The sequence below is a fragment of the Melozone crissalis genome, unplaced genomic scaffold (genome assembly GCF_028551555.1).
Source record: "Melozone crissalis strain CALT ecotype California unplaced genomic scaffold, PUWL_Pcris_2 ptg000034l_1, whole genome shotgun sequence".
NCBI lineage: Eukaryota > Metazoa > Chordata > Aves > Passeriformes > Passerellidae > Melozone > Melozone crissalis.
In genome coordinates, this window is record NW_026535812.1 from 25536881 (window position 1) to 25554379 (window position 17499).

At 57.0% G+C, this 17499-nt stretch overlaps 1 long non-coding RNA gene across 1 annotated transcript; it reads right to left on the reverse strand.

Moving 5' to 3' along the window:
• Positions 1 to 15096: 15096 nt before the first annotated feature.
• LOC128940925 (uncharacterized) lies at positions 15097 to 15938 on the reverse strand. Its single transcript, XR_008483318.1, has 3 exons — positions 15569 to 15938; positions 15404 to 15447; positions 15097 to 15337 (listed from the first exon to the last, which is right to left on the reverse strand). It is a non-coding gene; the product is annotated as an uncharacterized LOC128940925 (long non-coding RNA).
• Between the last annotated feature and the right edge of the window lie 1561 nt (positions 15939 to 17499).

A 17499-nucleotide genomic window follows, 5' to 3' on the forward strand; every position in this document is an offset into this window, starting at 1 on the left:
CTGCCCCATCCCCACATGGATCCCTCCGGAGCTGTCCTGCCCCATCCCCACAGGGATGATCCACCCGGAGCTGTCCTGCCCCATCCCCACAGGGATCCATCGGGAGCTGTCCTGCCCCATCCCCACAGGGATCCCTCCGGAGCTGTCCTGCCCCATCCCCACATGGATCCACCCGGAGCTGTCCTGCCCCATCCCCACAGGGATCCATCGGGAGCTGTCCTGCCCCATCCCCACAGGGATCCCTCCGGAGCTGTCCTGCCCCATCCCCACAGGGATCCCTCCGGAGCTGTCCTGCCCCATCCCCACAGGGATCCCTCCGGAGCTGTCCTGCCCCATCCCCGCATGGATCCCTCCGGAGCTGTCCTGCCCCATCCCCACAGGGATCCCTCCGGAGCTGTCCTGCCCCATCCCCACAGGGATCCCTCCGGAGCTGTCCTGCCCCATCCCCGCGGGTTTCCATCGGGAGCTGTCCTGCCCCATCCCCACATGGATCCACCCGGAGCTGTCCTGCCCCATCCCCACAGGGATCCATCGGGAGCTGTCCTGCCCCATCCCCACAGGGATCCCTCCGGAGCTGTCCTGCCCCATCCCCACAGGGATCCACCCGGAGCTGCCCCATCCCCGCGGCCCCGGGCACAGCCTTCGCTCTCTCCTGCCTGTGCAGGGTGTGACCAGCAGCCCTGTGGGTGCCGGGGGGTTTTTGTCCCCCCACCCCGGTGTGCAGCTCTCGGAGCCGGCCGCTGCTGCCTCGCCGTCCGTGGCTCCTCGCCAAACGTTACTCACCGCACGGTACAAGACTTTTATATTTAGCCGGCGTAGAGACAATATCACCGACTTAAAAATAGGTAGAGATGAGGCTGCAGCTCACGAACGGCTCTGGGTGCCCAGGAGGGGCCTGGCCGTGCTCAGCCCCCGCGGGCAGGGCAGGGTCGGTGCGGTGCCCACCACCACGGCCCGGTGCCGCCACCAAGGCCGGAGCCGCCTCTGCCCTGGCACATCTGGTGGCACCGGGGCTGGGATGGGCACGGCAGCCCCGGCAAGGGAGCCCCATCCTGCCCCGGGCCCCTGTCGGGTCCGGCCGACTCCCGGTGCCCCCGAGCCCCGCGGAGCCGCCGCGCTGTCACCATGGAGATGGCGGCGGCTCCGGGCCCTCCTTCGGGGGGATGCAGGGAACAGAGAGGCTGCCTTGCAGGAAATTATCAGCAGCAATCTTTATTTCTGTGTAAATCATGATTTTCATTCATCCCCTTCTGGTTCCTTGTAGATACTGGATACCCATCCCAGCGCTGCTCTGACCGGGCTCTGCCTCACACAGACTGGGTGCCACCCACGGAGCCAGGCCTGGCTCCCCTGCAGCATGGCACACGGGCAGCATGTGCCAGGGACAAACTCGCCTCAGCTACGCCCGTCCCTCAGAGCCCCTGTTCCCGGGGCAGCTCTGCAGTGCCACCCTGGCAGCTCTGCAGTGCCACCCTGGCAGCTCTGCAGTGCCAGCCTGTCCCTCAGAGCCCTGCAGTGCCACCCTGGCAGCCCTGCAGTGCCACCCTGGCAGCTCTGCAGTGCCAGCCTGTCCCTCAGAGCCCTGCAGTGCCACCCTGGCAGCCCTGCAGTGCCACCCTGGCAGCTCTGCAGTGCCAGCCTGTCCCTCAGAGCCCTGCAGTGCCACCCTGGCAGCCCTGCAGTGCCACCCTGGCAGCTCTGCAGTGCCACCCTGTCCCTCAGAGCCCTGCAGTGCCACCCTGGCACGCTCCACAAGGGCTGCTCAGGAGGGGAGGCAGCCAGAGCTCCTTCACAGGCTTTGCTCATGGTTGTGTTTCCCATAAAGGAGCTGAATCTCTAGAGCAGGTTTCACAGCAATTACCTCTGCTTGGAATGTTTAACAGGGGCTTTCACACTCCTCCCTGAGCCACCCCATTTGGCTGAGGGGGTTCACCCTGGGGATTCACCCAGGTCCCCAGTGCCATCATACCCATGGCACATTTGGCTGCAGAGGCCAGAGGAAGGGAACACCCCACTCTGTGCAGTGAAAATCCGAGTCAGGGTGAGACCAGCGCCATGGAACAGTGACAGATTTCATTCTCTGCCCACACTTTGAAGGAGATGATGCTGCCTTCAACTGTCCAACAGCTCCTGGTCTGCCCCTGAGGTTCCGAGGGGAATGAGTGCAAGTGGCACTTGCAAAATAACCCTGGCTCCCACAGCTCCCTCCCTGCACAAGACAGAGCAGCTTTGGAGGCACGTGCCCACCAGAAACAGCAAGCCCAGCTGTTGCCAAGCATCTGTGAGTGGTGGGCAGAGGCAGCACTGAGGCACTCGCAGTACCTGAGGCCCTGGAAGCCGAGGGATGCATCACCGTTCCCACAGGAGTAAAACCCTCCACACGAAACCATGCCTCGTCGTGTGTTTGTAAATTGATTTGTGAGACATTGTTTAGGAGCTCACATCACGAGACCATCGTTCTTTCAGGGGGATTAGGAAATTGTTGAGATCAGGAGGAGCAATACATCATCTTTCCAAAAATAGAGCACCTCATGATTTTAGTGTGACTCCTTGTTACTGCCACACGTGAGCAGCCCGTGGTGCCAGGGCCTGCCCCTCACCCTGTGGGTTCTTGGGGAATGTGACATTTGCCCTGCTCCATCTCGGTGCGTTTCCTTTCCCATGGGATGCCTGTTTGCTGAGTGTGCTGCTGCAGCTCTAATCTGCACTTCCCAAACATCACGACTCCTTCCTCAGGGTTCCACCCACCTGCTTTGGGGGTGCTCATGCTGCTGTGCACGGTGCAGGGTCTGTGCCTGCACACAGGCGCTGTTCCCTGAGCCCCTTCCCCTGCCTCGTGTGCCCCCCACTCCCCAGGGCTCCTTCCCCCTGCTGCCACGGGACCTGGCACCCACAGCCCCTGCCAGCCCCCAGCTGGCAGCCCTTGTGTGCTGGCTCTGCCAGGCTCTGTGCCCGGAGAGCAGAGGCCAGGGTGCCAAGGGCTGGGAGCTGCCAGCGCCGTGCCCATCCCATCCCGTCCCGTCCCGTCCCGTCCCATCCCATCCCACCCCATCCCATCCCATCCCATCCCATCCCATTCCATTGCATTATCCCATCCCACCCCATCCCACCCCAGGCAGTGCAGGGGCTGCTCGTGGCACATGAAATCCAGCACCCAGGTTTGATTCCAGCCCACAAGTTTTCCTGGCAGAGCTGCTGCTTCCCATGGAGTCCAGCTGGAGCCCAGCAAACCCAGGAGGTTTCTAAGCAGGAGAGACACAAACCCCTCAGCTGTGCCAGTGGCACTTGCCTAAGCCAGCGGTGGGTTTGTGTCCATGAAGGTGACACAGAACTACCTTGACGTCTCCTTGCTTCAGCTCCTTACAGCCCTGACATATTTTCCTGAGTTTTTATAAATAACGAGTGCAGAACACACAGTGGTTGTAGAGAACTGGCTCTAGCAGCAAATCTCCCCTAATGGTTTCAGCTCCCGTGGGAAGAGGGATTCTTATCCTCAATGCATTTGTCAAAGAAGCTTTGCTGAGATATAAAATTAAGCTACTTTTTTTCTTTTTAAATGGTACTAATCAGCTTAACACCGTGAAAGACACCATGGAGAAGTTGCTCTGTAATTTCGGGAAACCTCGGAATGCTGACCTCACTGTGGAATTACCGCAGGGTGCTGTCCCCAAAGCTGTGTGTCGGCACTGGGAGGGGAGGGAGGGACACGTTGTCCTTCCCAGACGTTCCCTGGGTGGGGCTCAGTGCACCTGGGATGGACATGGGGACCCCAAGGTAGCACCCAACTTCCTGGGGCGTCCCCCCAGTGTTGGGGGGCCCGTCAGAGCTGAGCTCCCTGCTCTCAGCCAGGGGAATGCTTCACTGCTGCCTCTGGGGCTCCTCCAGAACAGCTTTTGTGGCAAAGGCACAACAGTGCAAGAGGGGAAGCGTCCTGGCCCTGCACTGTTTGATTCTGATATAAACAGCTCATTTCTTTCATTTAAGGAAAGTTTGCCCACAATTATTCCTCCCCAAAGTCTGGACAGGAGCCTCTGTGTGCTCCCAGCTCCCTGCAGGATCTCAGTGTGGATCCTTCAGCTGCAGCCTGGCCATGCAGCAGCTCCTTGGTGGCCAGCAGGGGAAAAACCTCCCTGTTACCCAAATAAAGCTGCAGATAAATATGGATATTGCAATGGAGCACACCCACCCCCTCCCTCCTGTGCTGCTGCAGCCCTTCCATGTGCATTCCCGGCTCCTGGGGTGTTTATAACCCTGGAAATGTGCATTTATAACCCTAGAAATGTGTGGAAATGTGCATGTCCAGGAAAGCACGAGGTGCTGCCAGCCCTGGCTGCTGTGCAGGGCTGGGGCAGCAGGGCTCAGGCCAGCCCCCCCAGCCCTCTCCCAAAGGGTGAAATCACATTTCCTGAAGAGGGATCCTGCTGCAGGTGTCTGGGAAGGGTGAGGGGCAGGAGCAGCAATTTCAGAGATGGATTTCAGCCACAGGCAGTGAGTGCCCCAGCAGAGCTGAGGTGCAGCAGCTCAGAGACACGTGGAAGGGAAGGGATAAAAAAACAAGAGAAGTAACCCCAGCAAGGTTCCTGCTTCCTCAGGAGGTTGTAAATGCAGTCTTTGGAGGCCCAGGGATGCTGATTAACTTGCACAGGCAGATAAAGACCTTGACATCAATTAAATACTGCTGATGAGGTGAGGTCAATAGTAATTATAACCTGCTCATATCTTCACACATTAGAGACATGTTTAATCTTTTTATTGAAAAGCTTTTTACTGAACTGAAGTAGTATGATAATTTCCTGCGGTGTCCTGTTTCTGATTAAGTAGGTGGAAAGACAGTGGACTGCACTTCATCAGCTCTGCTTCTGTCAAGTTCCTGCTAGAGAAACACCTTTAGGGCTTGTTTGGTGTTTGGGCTGTTAATTTTTTTAAAAGTCTTTTAAGTGGCTTTGAAAAGGAGGCTCACACTTCTATCAATATTTACACCCTTTCCAACGCGAGCCTCAGCGCCAGTGACCGGGACCATAGGACAGCAGCGTTTTGTGTTTGCCAGGGCAGCCCCCGCTGTGTTTCTGGCTGCTCTGCGAGCAGCGGGAGTGCCGGGAGGAGCGGCGTGCCCGGGGCGGCAGGGGGAGCACGGGGAGCTGCGCAGGGAGCCCTGCCCGTCCCGAGCGTGGCACAGCGAGCCCTGCCCGTCCCGAGCGTGGCACAGGTGTGGTGCCAGCTCCTGCCACCGCTGCTGGGCCTTCTGAACGAGTGTCCCGCAGGGAGCTCTGCCTGTCCCGAGTGTGGCACAGGGAGCCCTGCCTGTCCCACAGGGAGCAGAGGGAGCCCTGCCCGTCCCGAGTGTGGCACAGGTGTGCCAGCTCCTGCCACCGCTGCTGGGCATTCTGAACGGGTGACCGTGCCAGAGGGCTCAGCCAGCCCTGTGAACTACCCGCGAAGCCTGACGTCCCTTAACCCGGGCGGTTCGCAGAGGGAGCGGCGGCTGAACGCAGCCCTGGAGCAGCGACCCCGGCAGGGCTCGGGAAGGGGTTTGGATGGAGCTGCGAACCGGGAGCTGCAGGGGGGCGGCCGCGGGCTCCCGCCGCGCTGCCGGGGCTGGGAGCGCATCCAGGGACGGCAGCGCTGCCCCTCCTTGGCCGCCGCCCGGGGACGCTCCTCGGGGCTCCTGGCCCCGGCTGGGCTCGCTGCGGGCTCCCGGGAGCGGCGGCCGTGAGGGCACGGCAGGCAGTGCCCGGGGCTGGCAGCGGGCACGGAGCGCGCTCTGCCAGCGCCCCGGGGCGAGCCGGCAGCTCCCCATGGCTCCTGGGCTCCCCTCTGTAACAACACCCCTCCGCTCCTGGGCTCCCCTCGGCTCCCTCTGCTCCTCAGCTCCCCATGGCTCCTCAGCTCTCCTCTACTCCTGGGCTCCTCTCTGCTCCTCAGCTCCCCGGGGCTCCCCTCGCTCCTGGGCTCCCTCTGCTCCTGTTCCAGAGGCCGTGCAGGGCTTTGTCACAGCTTCTGTCACCTCACGCCGTGGCAGGAGCCATCCCGAGCATCACTGCTCATGCTGCAGGCGCAGGAGAGCCAGGGGCTGTGCTGGTCTGGGACCACGGCATGTCTGCCTGCCCACATCTGGCCCTGTGGCATCACCCCGGGGCTGCTGGCCGTGAGGAGAGTCCCTGTTCCCGCAGGACGGACCTGCCGTGCCCACCAGGAGCTCCTGTAGCTGATCTGGAGCAGCTGCAGCTCACACGGGCTGGGCTGGCATCCTTGGCACCCCCACGGCAGGATGGGCTAACGTGGGTTTGGATCGTGTTCCTGTAATGGCCACTTGGCACCAGGAGAGGTGTATTAGATTTGACAGGGAAAGTTTGTGTCCCAGTGAAGTGGCTTTCACAGAGAGCTGATGGAGTTAGTGCTTCTGACTCAGGGCTTTGTGCTCCACACTTCCCACATGGTTTGGGGTACCCCAGCACTTCTTGCCACTCTTCTGCCCTATGGCACCATCCCCTGGGCCCAGGGGCAGCTGGGGGAGAAGCAGATCCTGAAGGCACCGAGGCTCAGATCCAACAATGAGCAGAGGGATTGAAACACCTGTGGTGGCTTTGGTGACCCTTGGGGAGGCAGGGAGTGCCCGGCCAGGCTCAGGGCATCTGCAGAGGGAAATGGCAGTGCCAGAGCCTCATGCCCTCTCAGAGGTGTCACTGCCACCTGCCCCAAAGGGCACCTCATTCGACTGGATACAGCAGGTGAGCAGCTCTACAGGTTTGGGGATGATGAAAATGAGCACCACACTTTAATCCATTCAAAGCAGAGACCTCGTAAACCACTGAGCCTGGCACAGCTCTCAGGGTTATGTAAAGGAACCGCTCACAGCACGAGCTGGCAAATATCATGTACACTATCTAACAATTAGATGGCACTGAAACATGACTCATTTGCAGTGACTCCATGTGGAAGTTTCTACCCTGCCAATGGTACTGGGAAAGGGGAGCAGGAGCCTCTGGAGGAGCCCCAGGCTGGGTGTCCCTGTTCCCATGGTGGCTCTGGGACACACCTGCCCAGCCCTGGGGAGCGCAGAGCTGGGGCTGCAGCCAGCCTCTCACCTGGGGCTGCTGCTGGCAGCACCCTGCTCCAAAATCCCCCTGGGCACCTCCGTGGCCAGCAAGGCTCCTCTGGCAGCTCTGCTCGTGCCCTGCACCCTGCGCAGCTGCAGATGCCCAGTCTGTGCCCAGGGGCGGTGCTGGGCTCAGCCTCAGCACGGTGTGCAGCCTGGCTCGGGGCTGCAGCAGGCAGGGCCGCTGCTGGGGCCGCGTTTCACAGCGTGCAGGTTGCTCCTGAGCTTTGCTCTGCACATCCTGTCATCAGTTAGCTGCAGTTCATCTCATCTGAGAGGCAAATTCTTCTGTTTGCTATTTTAAACAATTCGGCCCAAGAGGCAGCGCAAAGCCCAGGATGCAACCCCTCAGCTCTTGGTGTCGGATGCTGACAAGGACAAGGGGGCAGAGTGGCTCTGGCTCCTCTTCCTTCTGGAGGTTTCCCTCCTGTGTGAGCTCTCTGATGCCTCTGGATCTGCTCCTGAGCCCTGTGGGTACAGAGTCCCCATGGCAAGGGACAAAGGCCCCATTTGTGCTCTGCCAGGGCATGGTGCTTTCTGCCTGCCGTGTTTTACAGGAAAGTATCAGGAATCTGTGTATCTCAGAGCTTTCGGGACATGTGCACATAGTCACACACACACACATCCCTTAGATCCATCTGTGTGTGGCTGATGGTGTATTTTTAGATGTGGTGTAAGCTGATCCTGCTCATGAGCTCTGGTCAGCGTGAATTGATCAAGAAAAGGAACGACTGAAATTCGTGTTTCTGTACGTTCTATGGAGGGGATTCGTGACAGAGGGTTTTCTAAGGAATCCCACCCTGGGCTGAGGGTAAAGCAGGTGAAAAGGCAGGGCCACCCGAGGTGCCAGCAGGGTCACAGCCCCAGCTCTCAGTGATTTAGGAGACGCTCCTGCTGACCCACACTGGGTGCTGCAGGGCCTGGCTCTATTCTGGGTGCAGGTGGCTATACTTAGGGCTGACTCATCCCTCCCAGTATCACTTACAGGAGAGATTTAATGAGCAGAGGCGGTGGCCAGAGCTGGTGGCGAGGGCTGGGGGCCGTGCTGGAGCCTCTGTGGTGGCGGCAGCAGCCGTGGTGGTGAGGGCACAGCCCCAGCCCAGTCCCAGCCCTGCCCTGCCCTGTCCCTTGTCCCTGGCTGCTCCCAGCTGTGGGACAGGGGCTGAACTGCAGCTGGCAGCCGAGAGGGAGGTGCTGTCAGTGCCCAGCTCCATCCCTGCTCTGGGCAGGGCACCCAGGAGCCCCACGGGGTTCTAGAGGCAGCATCCCTCTGTGCAGCCCTTCCTTGATGGCACCATGGCCTGGCACGCTACAGAGAGCTGCTAAATCCAGCCAAAAATTCAGCTCTGCTTCCTTCTGTGCACACACCAGGGGCAGCTGCTTATGAGCATTCACTGGGGAATGGGGCCCACTGGGACTCACTGGGGCTCATTGGGGCTCACTGGGGCTCACTGGGGCTCACTGGGACTCGCTGGGACTCACTGGGGCTCACTGGGGCTCACTGGGGCTCATTGGGGCTCACTGGGACTCACTGGGGCTCATTGGGGCTCACTGGGGCTCACTGGGACTCACTGGGGCTCACTGGGGCTCACTGGGGCTCATTGGGGCTCACTGGGGCCCACTGGGGCTCACTGGGACTCACTGGCACTCACTGGACTCACTGGGACTCACTGGGGCTCACTGGGGCTCACTGGGACTCACTGGGACTCGCTGGGGCTCACTGGGGCTCACTGGGGCTCACTGGGACTCGCTGGGACTCACTGGGGCTCATTGGGGCTCACTGGACTCACTGGGGCTCACTGGGGCTCATTGGGGCTCACTGGGGCTCACTGGGCTCACTGGTGTTTAACCTCTCAGCCTGAGCAGCCTGCTGGTGGCCCCGCAGCCAGAGCAGCTGCCACAGCACCCAGTGAGGAACGTGCCCCAGGGCTGTGGCAGTGCCGGAGCCGCTGGTGTGGCACCAGCCCTGCCAGCACGCCGCACCGAGAAGCGTTTTCCTTTGCAGATTTATCCCCATGCAGCGAGGGAAGGGGAGAAAACATTTTCCTTGAATCACAGCCAAAGAGACGAGTCAGCTCCTCCATCTGCTCCCCGCCAGGCTCTGGCTGTGGGTTTGCCTCTGTGGGTCCCTCTGGACCTGCTCTCTCTGTGTTCTACAGGACACCTGTGGGCAGGGTTCTTCTGATTATTTGCTGCTCTCACTTGTCCCAATTGAGTGACACTTTGCCCAGAGCCTGAAGGAGAGGAAACAGCCCAGGAACAAAGGAATACCTTGGTGAAAAGCTGTTCTGATGGTAGCGAGAGATGGCTTGAAAACCCAGAGTTTTATTCTGAAAAGAGTCCCTCAAGTAATACCTGAATATTGGCATAATTTATTTTTAAAAGTGTTTAACTTTATTTTTAGTGTGTCAATGTCAAGGTGAATGACAGACTTTCAATCTTCCCTTGGCTCCTCCTGCTCCGTGCTCAAAGCTCAAAGCTCCCCTCCATCACCCTCCGAGGGGCCAGGAGCCCCTCCATGGGCCAGGAGGAGGAGGAAGAGGAGGAGGAGGAGGGTGCTGCACCTTCCAGGGCGGGAGGTGACCAAGGAGGGGGTGATGGGATGGGGTGATCAGAGGTGAGGGGATGGGGGGTGGCCAAGGTGATGAGGCTGGGAGGGCAGCGGGAGGAAGCGAATCTCCCGGCTCCCTCCCTTCCCCAAAGGACTTTGTTTTAAAACAAGTAGTCTTTTAAAAATCTAGGGCAAGTCAGCCTTCTGCCAAAATTAGTCTTTGTGCAGGAGCATGAGAAGGAATTTTAATGGGTAGCTGCTTTGTGGGGATGAGGGGAATGACTGCTTTTACTATCTAAATGCTGTTTAAATAAGGCTGTAACATCAAACAGCTTTGCCACGCTCGCAGCTCTGTTTTACAGGAAGCATCACTGCCACCGCTCACAAATACACAAGAATGTTAAACAACAACTTTTAATTGGTGCCAAACGTGTCCTGACACATCGCTGAGGAGGAGGAGGAGAGCTGCAGTGCCAGGGCAGCACCCGGACCTGCTTCCCTCTGCCTGGCTGCTGTCCCTGTGCTGGAAGCTGCCGCAAGCCCCTGCAGGGCCGTTTGTGCTCCTGGATTGGCCCCATTGCAGCCGGGGGAGCAGGGAGAGGGGAAACCCACCCTGCTGCACCCATCTGGGTCCTGGGGCCTGTGCTGAGCCCACCGTAGGGATGGGGACAGCGATGGGCCAGTAACACCAAACAAATAAATAATTGTCCCCCTACAATGCAAAGCTTTATTATCTTCAATGTATGACTGAACTACTCTGGTGTTGTTACTGAGGATATTAAAACCCAATAGTCTGCTAAGAATTTAACTTCTGCGGAGTCTTAAAAGTACCCTTTAATTCTGAAATTAGCAATAACATAATATTTGGTATTAAAACTGTGTTATAATCCCCAAGAGCTCCTCCCAGCTGGGTCCCAGAGAGGCCGAGTGAGCAAATCCTCATCTGTTGGTCCCAGGGCTGTGCCTCGAGCCTCTGGCATGTGCATTTGGGATGCTTGGCTGCGTGCAGGGCATCCCTTGCCCTGCTCTGCCAGTCCCTGGGGTCTGTTTGGGTGGTACCAAGGCTGGTGCCCCTGCACAGCCCCTCCCCAGCTCTGCCTGGCCCAGCCCCTGACCCTGTCCCAGCGCTGGGCCAGCCCCGGCTCCACGGCTGGGTCACTTCTCAGTCACTGTCTTGGACAGAAATCAGCTCCCACAAAAGGCCATTATTCTCAGTGGAAGGAAGTGCATTGGTGACCCAGCAGCCTGGCTCCCCCAGGGAAATCTCTGTCAGCCCGTGCCTGAATGCCAGCACAGCTCAGGGCACAGCCTGCCACCCACCAGGAGCCAGCCTGGCCCTGGGCACTGCCAGGGCAGGGGCAGCCTCAGCCCCTGAGGAGCCTGTGCCAGGTTATACCACCCTCTGCATTAACGTTAGGCCTGGTTTTGGTTAGGAATGGAGCCAAGTGGGGCTCTCAGCTGCAGGGGAAGGTCCCTGGAGCAGCAGGGGTTGAAGGTCTCAGTGTGACCCAGGCCATGGCCCCAGCTCAGGAGGAGGGTGTGGGCAGATCCTGGCGCTGCTGCGTGGAAGAGCCATAAACCAAAGGGAGAAGTCTCCTATGAATTATTAACACAAACAGCTCTGCTGTTCCCTGGCTGTAGGGGAATGCCAGGAAGGGCGAGTGGTGTTTCCAGCACTTTAAATGAGCAGATTTCCTGATGATCACTCAGGGATGCAAGGATGCTCCCGCGGGCAGGCAGCAGCCCCTGGAGACCCTGGGAATGGGTTTGCTGGGGGGAGCCTCTGCCTGGCTCTCCTTTGGGATAGCCAGCTTGCCCTGGGGCTGCAGGACACGGTGCTGGTGGCTGTGGCAGGCCGTGGGTACCCCCATTCCCCAGGGAGCACTGTGTGGGCTGTGTGCCCCTGGGGACACAAACACAGCCAGCACTCACTCTCCTCTCGGTGAGGACAGCGTGGCACCGTGCTGGTGACATCCACAGCGAGATGCCACAGAGCCCAGCAGCCCCGGGTGTTGCTGTGGATGCCACGGACACGGCCCAGCCCCTCTGAACCATGCCAGGGCTCTCCTGCCTCACCCTGAGCATCTCCAGCCCCATGGGGATGCCAGAACGGGCTGGGCAGCGCTCCCGCCTCGCTGTCTGTGATGGTTTTGGGCAACCCCCTCAGGTCTGGGTAACCCCTCCAGCCTGTGAGGGTTTTGGGCAACCCCTCAGGTTTTGGGTAACCCCTCAGGTTTGTGTAAACCCCTCAGGTTTTGGGTAACCCCCTCAGGTTTTGGGTAACCCCTCAGGTTTGTGTAAACCCCTCAGGTTTTGGGTAACCCCTCAGGTTTGGGTAACCCCTCAGGTTTTGGGTAACCCCTCAGGTTTTGGGTAACCCCCCCCAGTCTGTGATGCTTTGGGTAACCCCTCAGGTTTGTGTAACCCCCCCAGCCTGTGATGCTTTGGGTAACCCCTCAGGTTTGTGTAAACCCCTCAGGTTTTGGGTATCCCCCCCAGCCTGTGATGCTCAGGGTACCCCCTCAGGACGTGTCCCCAGCAGTGTCTGGGCTCTGCCCCTCAGCCCTGCCCCAGCTCGGCTCCGTCCCAGCACGTTCCCGGCAGCTCCCGTTGGAGCCAGGGCAGTGCTGCCAGCAGAAACTCGAGCTGCACGGTCTGAAAACCCCATTTATTTAATTATTTACCTCTTCCACCCTCTGCCTCTCGCCACGGGCTGGCCTTTGCTTTCCCAACGCTGCAAATGAAAGTTTACAAACAAATATCCCCCGGGTCTGGGTGCTGCCTCGCCTCTGCCAGGGCACAACCTGCCTTTGCCCGCTTGGGCCAGGGGTAGGGAAACCTTTGGAATTGATGGTCTGGGAGGCCTTTTCCCACATAAATTATTCCGTGATTTTGTGGAACTGGGGATAAATTCAGTTAGCTGAGATACTGAATCTGGTGTTCACACACTGCCTGAATCTGCTGTGTCAAACACAACCAGAGCAGGGCCCTGGACTGGCCTGCCCTGGAGCATTTAAAGGTTTATGTGCTGGGGGAAAACGAGGTCTTCTCAGCAGGTTTGGGAATGGAAAGGGAATTTTGGAAAGGCGTGGAACAGCATGATTTGTTGATAGACAGAATTCATTTACTGGTAAGAAAATATCATTTTAATGGAATAATTCTAATGGGTAGCTGAACCATTTGCATGAAGGGCAAAGATAAATGAAGAGGAAGAAAATTAGGAGAAATGTAAATAAATCTTAAGATAAATCAGGTGAAATCAGTGAAGTACCAATACATACCCACAGCCACATACCCACAGGATGAGGAGGGAACAGAGGGAAACTGCTCATGGTGTGAGGCTGGGGCAGCTGCAGGCAGCCAGATGAGACAATGGCATGGAAAGGCAGCCCAGCACAAAAACTGAAATACCCACATGGCAGGGGAGGCGCAGCTAACATGGTTCCACGTTTCAGTGGGGTCTGAGCTGTTAACTCTCTGGGAAGGACAGTCCCTCCATATCCTGCAAGGAAACTGAGGCACAGCCACTGCCAGAGGGGAGAAGGCAGTTCCTGCAGGACAGGCTGAGCTGTGATCTGTACAGGGAGAGGGGCTGGCAGCACGTCCACCTCTGCCTGAATTCTGGGAATGGGAGAGGGCCTGGAGTGGGTGGGGATGGGGCAGCAAGTGAGCCTGCTGCCTCTGGAGCTGCACAGGGGAGAGCCTTGCTTGTGCCGCCTGCTGACCCCAAACACCACAGAGCCATGGAATGGTCTGGGCTGGAACAGACCCCACATCCCGTCCAGGGCACCCCAGCCACGGCAGGGACACCTCCCACTGCCCCAGGGGCTCCAGCCCCAGTGTCCAGCCTGGCCTTGGGCACTGCCAGGGATCCAGGGGCAGCCCCAGCTGTGCCAGGGCCTGCCCACCCTCCAGGGAACAGCTTTCTTCCAATATCTGATCTCTATCTACCTTCCCTCAGCGTAAAGCCATCTCCAAATGCCTCCTTTGTCTTTGAAGGCTAAGCATCACTCATTTATTCACTTTATTCACTTATTTCGATTCTCATTTGGTCTGCCTGCTTCCTCTCAAGGTTTTAAATTGCATATATTCTGCAAGCCTTTTATTACCTATTTTTAAAGACAGCACTGCCGGAAGAATCTCCTGGAAGCATGAATTACCAACACAAAAGGCAGGAGGAGTGTTTCATAATGCTACTGGGGCGGCTCCAACACGAGCTGCTCGGTGCAGCCAGCAACGCCGGGGCCACACTTCTGCTGCCACTAAAAATAGTGGCAACTTCAAACCCAAATATATTTTCGCTCATTAAAATTATGGACAAATAAGAGGATTTTTTTTACTCTTTAATTAAAGCAGCCGCGTAACCTGAGTGTAAATAAAAGGTAGCTAAAAGGTAGCACTGCCCCCGCAGATGTTGCAGTCAGGTTTCAGTTGTGTTCACAAAAAAAAATTGAATTTAACAATATTAAAATCACAGCACACCAGAAAAATAGGCATTTTCACATCCGCCCTTGGAACACACAGTAATTCACAGCCACATGCCAAGTCATGAGTTCTGTGCCTCCAGAGTATTTGAAATTGCTGTGGCTGTGCAGTCGGGCTCAGACACCCCAGGAGTGCCCCAAGTCCTTCCTCACCCAGAGGAGGAGGAGGAGGAGGAGGGCACACCCAGGGCACCCAGGTGCTGCTGTACCCTGCCCAGGAGCCCATTGATTCTGTGGTACATGAACTGGATTGAAACAAAAACCCATGCATGCAAATGTACAAACCGACAGCACTTCGCTGTGGGTCTCATGCTGACCTCAAGTTGTGTTCAAGACATGAAAGAGTTACTGGGCATAAATAGGAAAAAACATTAACCCGTGAGCTGCAGGAAGCAAGTACAGCCCGTGAATGAGAATTGGTGTTGGCGTGGGTCTGCCAAATGTTAAGCTCTAAATAACTGTTTACTTCAAACTTTGTGGTGTCTTAAGAGAATGATTTGTAGTTAGAAGATTCCCAAACATACCCAGGGGGAAAACAGGTTACAAGCATGACCACAAAATCAGAACAGGTTTAATCTCATTTGCTAGTCAAAGATTGCACAGCATGAGGGAAGGTGGAACTTCTAGGTGGTCAAAGTAGAGAGATAATGAGCTGGATCTTGTCCCTAGTAATCACAACCCATCGTTGTCACTGATTATTAATTCCCAGCCCAAAGGCCGGAGCTGCAGTCGCATTCACCTCACATGTTGGATGCATTAGAAGCTCCAGGTGAGTGTCTCAGGGAAAGGCCTCTTCAACCACACCCACCCCTGAGGGTGATGGACAATCACAGGGATCACCTGGGCCCCTGGAGCTGGTGGGCTGGTTGCCTTCCATAAATACAGCCCAGGAAGGAAGGGCCAGCTCAGGGACAGGCTGGCAGCTCCCCAGGGCTCCTGGCTCTGGTCCTTGCTCTGCTGGGTGCCCAGCTCCTGGCTGAGCAGCGCTCTCTCAGGTGGGACACCCAATGCATGGTTCTGGTGTGCTCCAGGTGAGGAGGAGCTGTGGGAGCAGGCAGGAACCTGGTGGGATTTAGCAATGGCTCCGAGTGCCCCGTGCCAAACAGCACGGCTGGCAAACGGAGCAGGAGCCCTGCGGGAGGCTCTGAGGCTCAGCTGCAGCCCCAGCCAGCACGGAGCGTCACAGGGCACGGAGTGAGGTGTCACCTCGGTGTCACCTCGGCCAGCACGGAGCGTCACAGGGCACGGAGTGAGGTGTCACCTCAGTGTCACCTCGGCTGGCACGGAGCGTCACAGGGCACGGAGTGAGGTGTCACCTCAGTGTCACCTCGGCTGGCACGGAGCGTCACAGGGCACGGAGTGAAGTGTCACCTCGATGTCACCTCTGCCAGCACGGAGCGTCACAGGGCACGGAGTGAGGTGTCACCTCGGTGTCACCTCGGCTGGCACGGAGCGTCACAGGGCACGGAGTGAGGTGTCACCTCGGCCAGCACGGAGCGTCACAGGGCACGGAGTGAGGTGTCACCTCGGTGTCACCTCGGCCAGCACGGAGTGTCACAGGGCACGGAGCGCGGTGTCACCTCAGCTGGCATAGAGTGTCACAGGGCATGGAGCAAGGTGTCACCTCGGTGTCACCTCGGCTAGCACTGAGTGTCACAGGGCATGGAGTGAGGTGTCACCGCGGAAGACGCGGTTACTGGCCCTGTCGCCGGGCGGCTGGTGGCACGGCTGGTGGCACGGCTGGTGCCAGGCGCCTTGGTGCCATGCAGTGTCCGTGCCAGCACCTGCAGGGCACCCGCACCGCTCGCTCCGGCCGGCCCGCACTGAGCGGGGCTCGGGGCCACCCCCAGGTCCTGCAGCTCTCCGGCCCCGCTGGACACAGCCCTGTCCCCGTGTCCCCTCCGTGCCCGCAGCAAGGGCACACGCAGCCACAGCCCGGGCAGACTGCGGGGGCTGCAGCGACCTCTGCCCAAACCGGAATTACCGGACCGTCCTATTTCCCAATGAACGCGAGGAACTGACCGCACGATGTTCGGAAAAGAACGGGGTTTTCAGCACAGAGCAGCAGATTCAAAGAATATCCTATTTTTATGCTCCCTCTCCGTGTAATTCATCTGCCGTTCCAAACAAGACGTGCCTCAGCTGAATGAAGCCTCAAATAATCACATAATAGGAGAAGTCATTTATTGTGAATCAGGCTCTTTCTGTGGTATATAAATAGTCTGTGCTGTTCCACAGGCTTTGTCAGTCAGGATTAATTAGCAATTGACCCTTGCTTGAGATTTCTTCGCTACCTCTACATTTTTCGTGGGGCTAAATGAGCTCTCCACATTGCTTTAAGAGGCTTCCTAAGCTGGAGTTTCATTTACCTCTAGGCTATAAATCAGTAGTTTAATTTATCACTAGGTTACATATCAGCAGTGAATAGTCAGGGTGGAATTGAGTTTATTATAAAGGTGTTCTGTTAGAAGACACAGTATTACAGTGATTGAAACATGCTCTTCAATTTTCCATTAATGCCCAATTCTGAATATGACCACAGAGAACCACACTTTACAAACTTTACATTTAGCATTCTAATAAATAAGTTCAATAAATAGGGACTCTGCAGAGGAAGCCGTACATATGAACAGAAGCTGCTTAACAATGTTGTCAAAAAATAACTAGAGCTGCTCTCATTTGTAACCAATCGCTGGAATTGGTAAGTAAAATATAAATATTTTACTCTTATGATGCAGACCAGAGGAACAAAGATCTGTTAAAAATCACCCTTAGGATTACATCAAACTTAATTTTGTACACTAAATTCGTTATTCAGAGCATGCTTTGATACCGCTTTTAGCACAAAATATTTTCAAATACATTTATTAAAAATATGAGAAACGAGCAACACTGCCCATGTAGAATTTCATCCGTGCCTGATCACTAGCTCTTGTGTTACACAATGTTGCAGTTTGGCTAATTTTGGATGAACTATCCCACATTTGGAGGAGATCTATAGTAAAGGGCCAGATTTAGCCTGTAGTATATTGCAACATCTTGTTAATACAGTAATTTATTTGTCAAAGTACAAAAAAAAATTAATTCCCCCCAATACTGTTATATATATATATATATATTATATATATAATCCATTTATATTATCCACTTTAATATCCACTGTTCTTGGCACACCACCTGTATGTGTAAAGGCTGCAGGGGCAGAACCTTTGTGTCGGCCACGGCAGGAGCACGTGTTCCTGCTGGCCTCGAGGCCTGGCTGCTGCCAGCATGCCCACCTGGGCTTGGCACGGCTGCGGGGCCGGCGTGGTGCCGGCGCGGTGCCAGCGCTCCCTGGCCGGCCAGGCCGTGCCGTGCCCGTCCCCGCG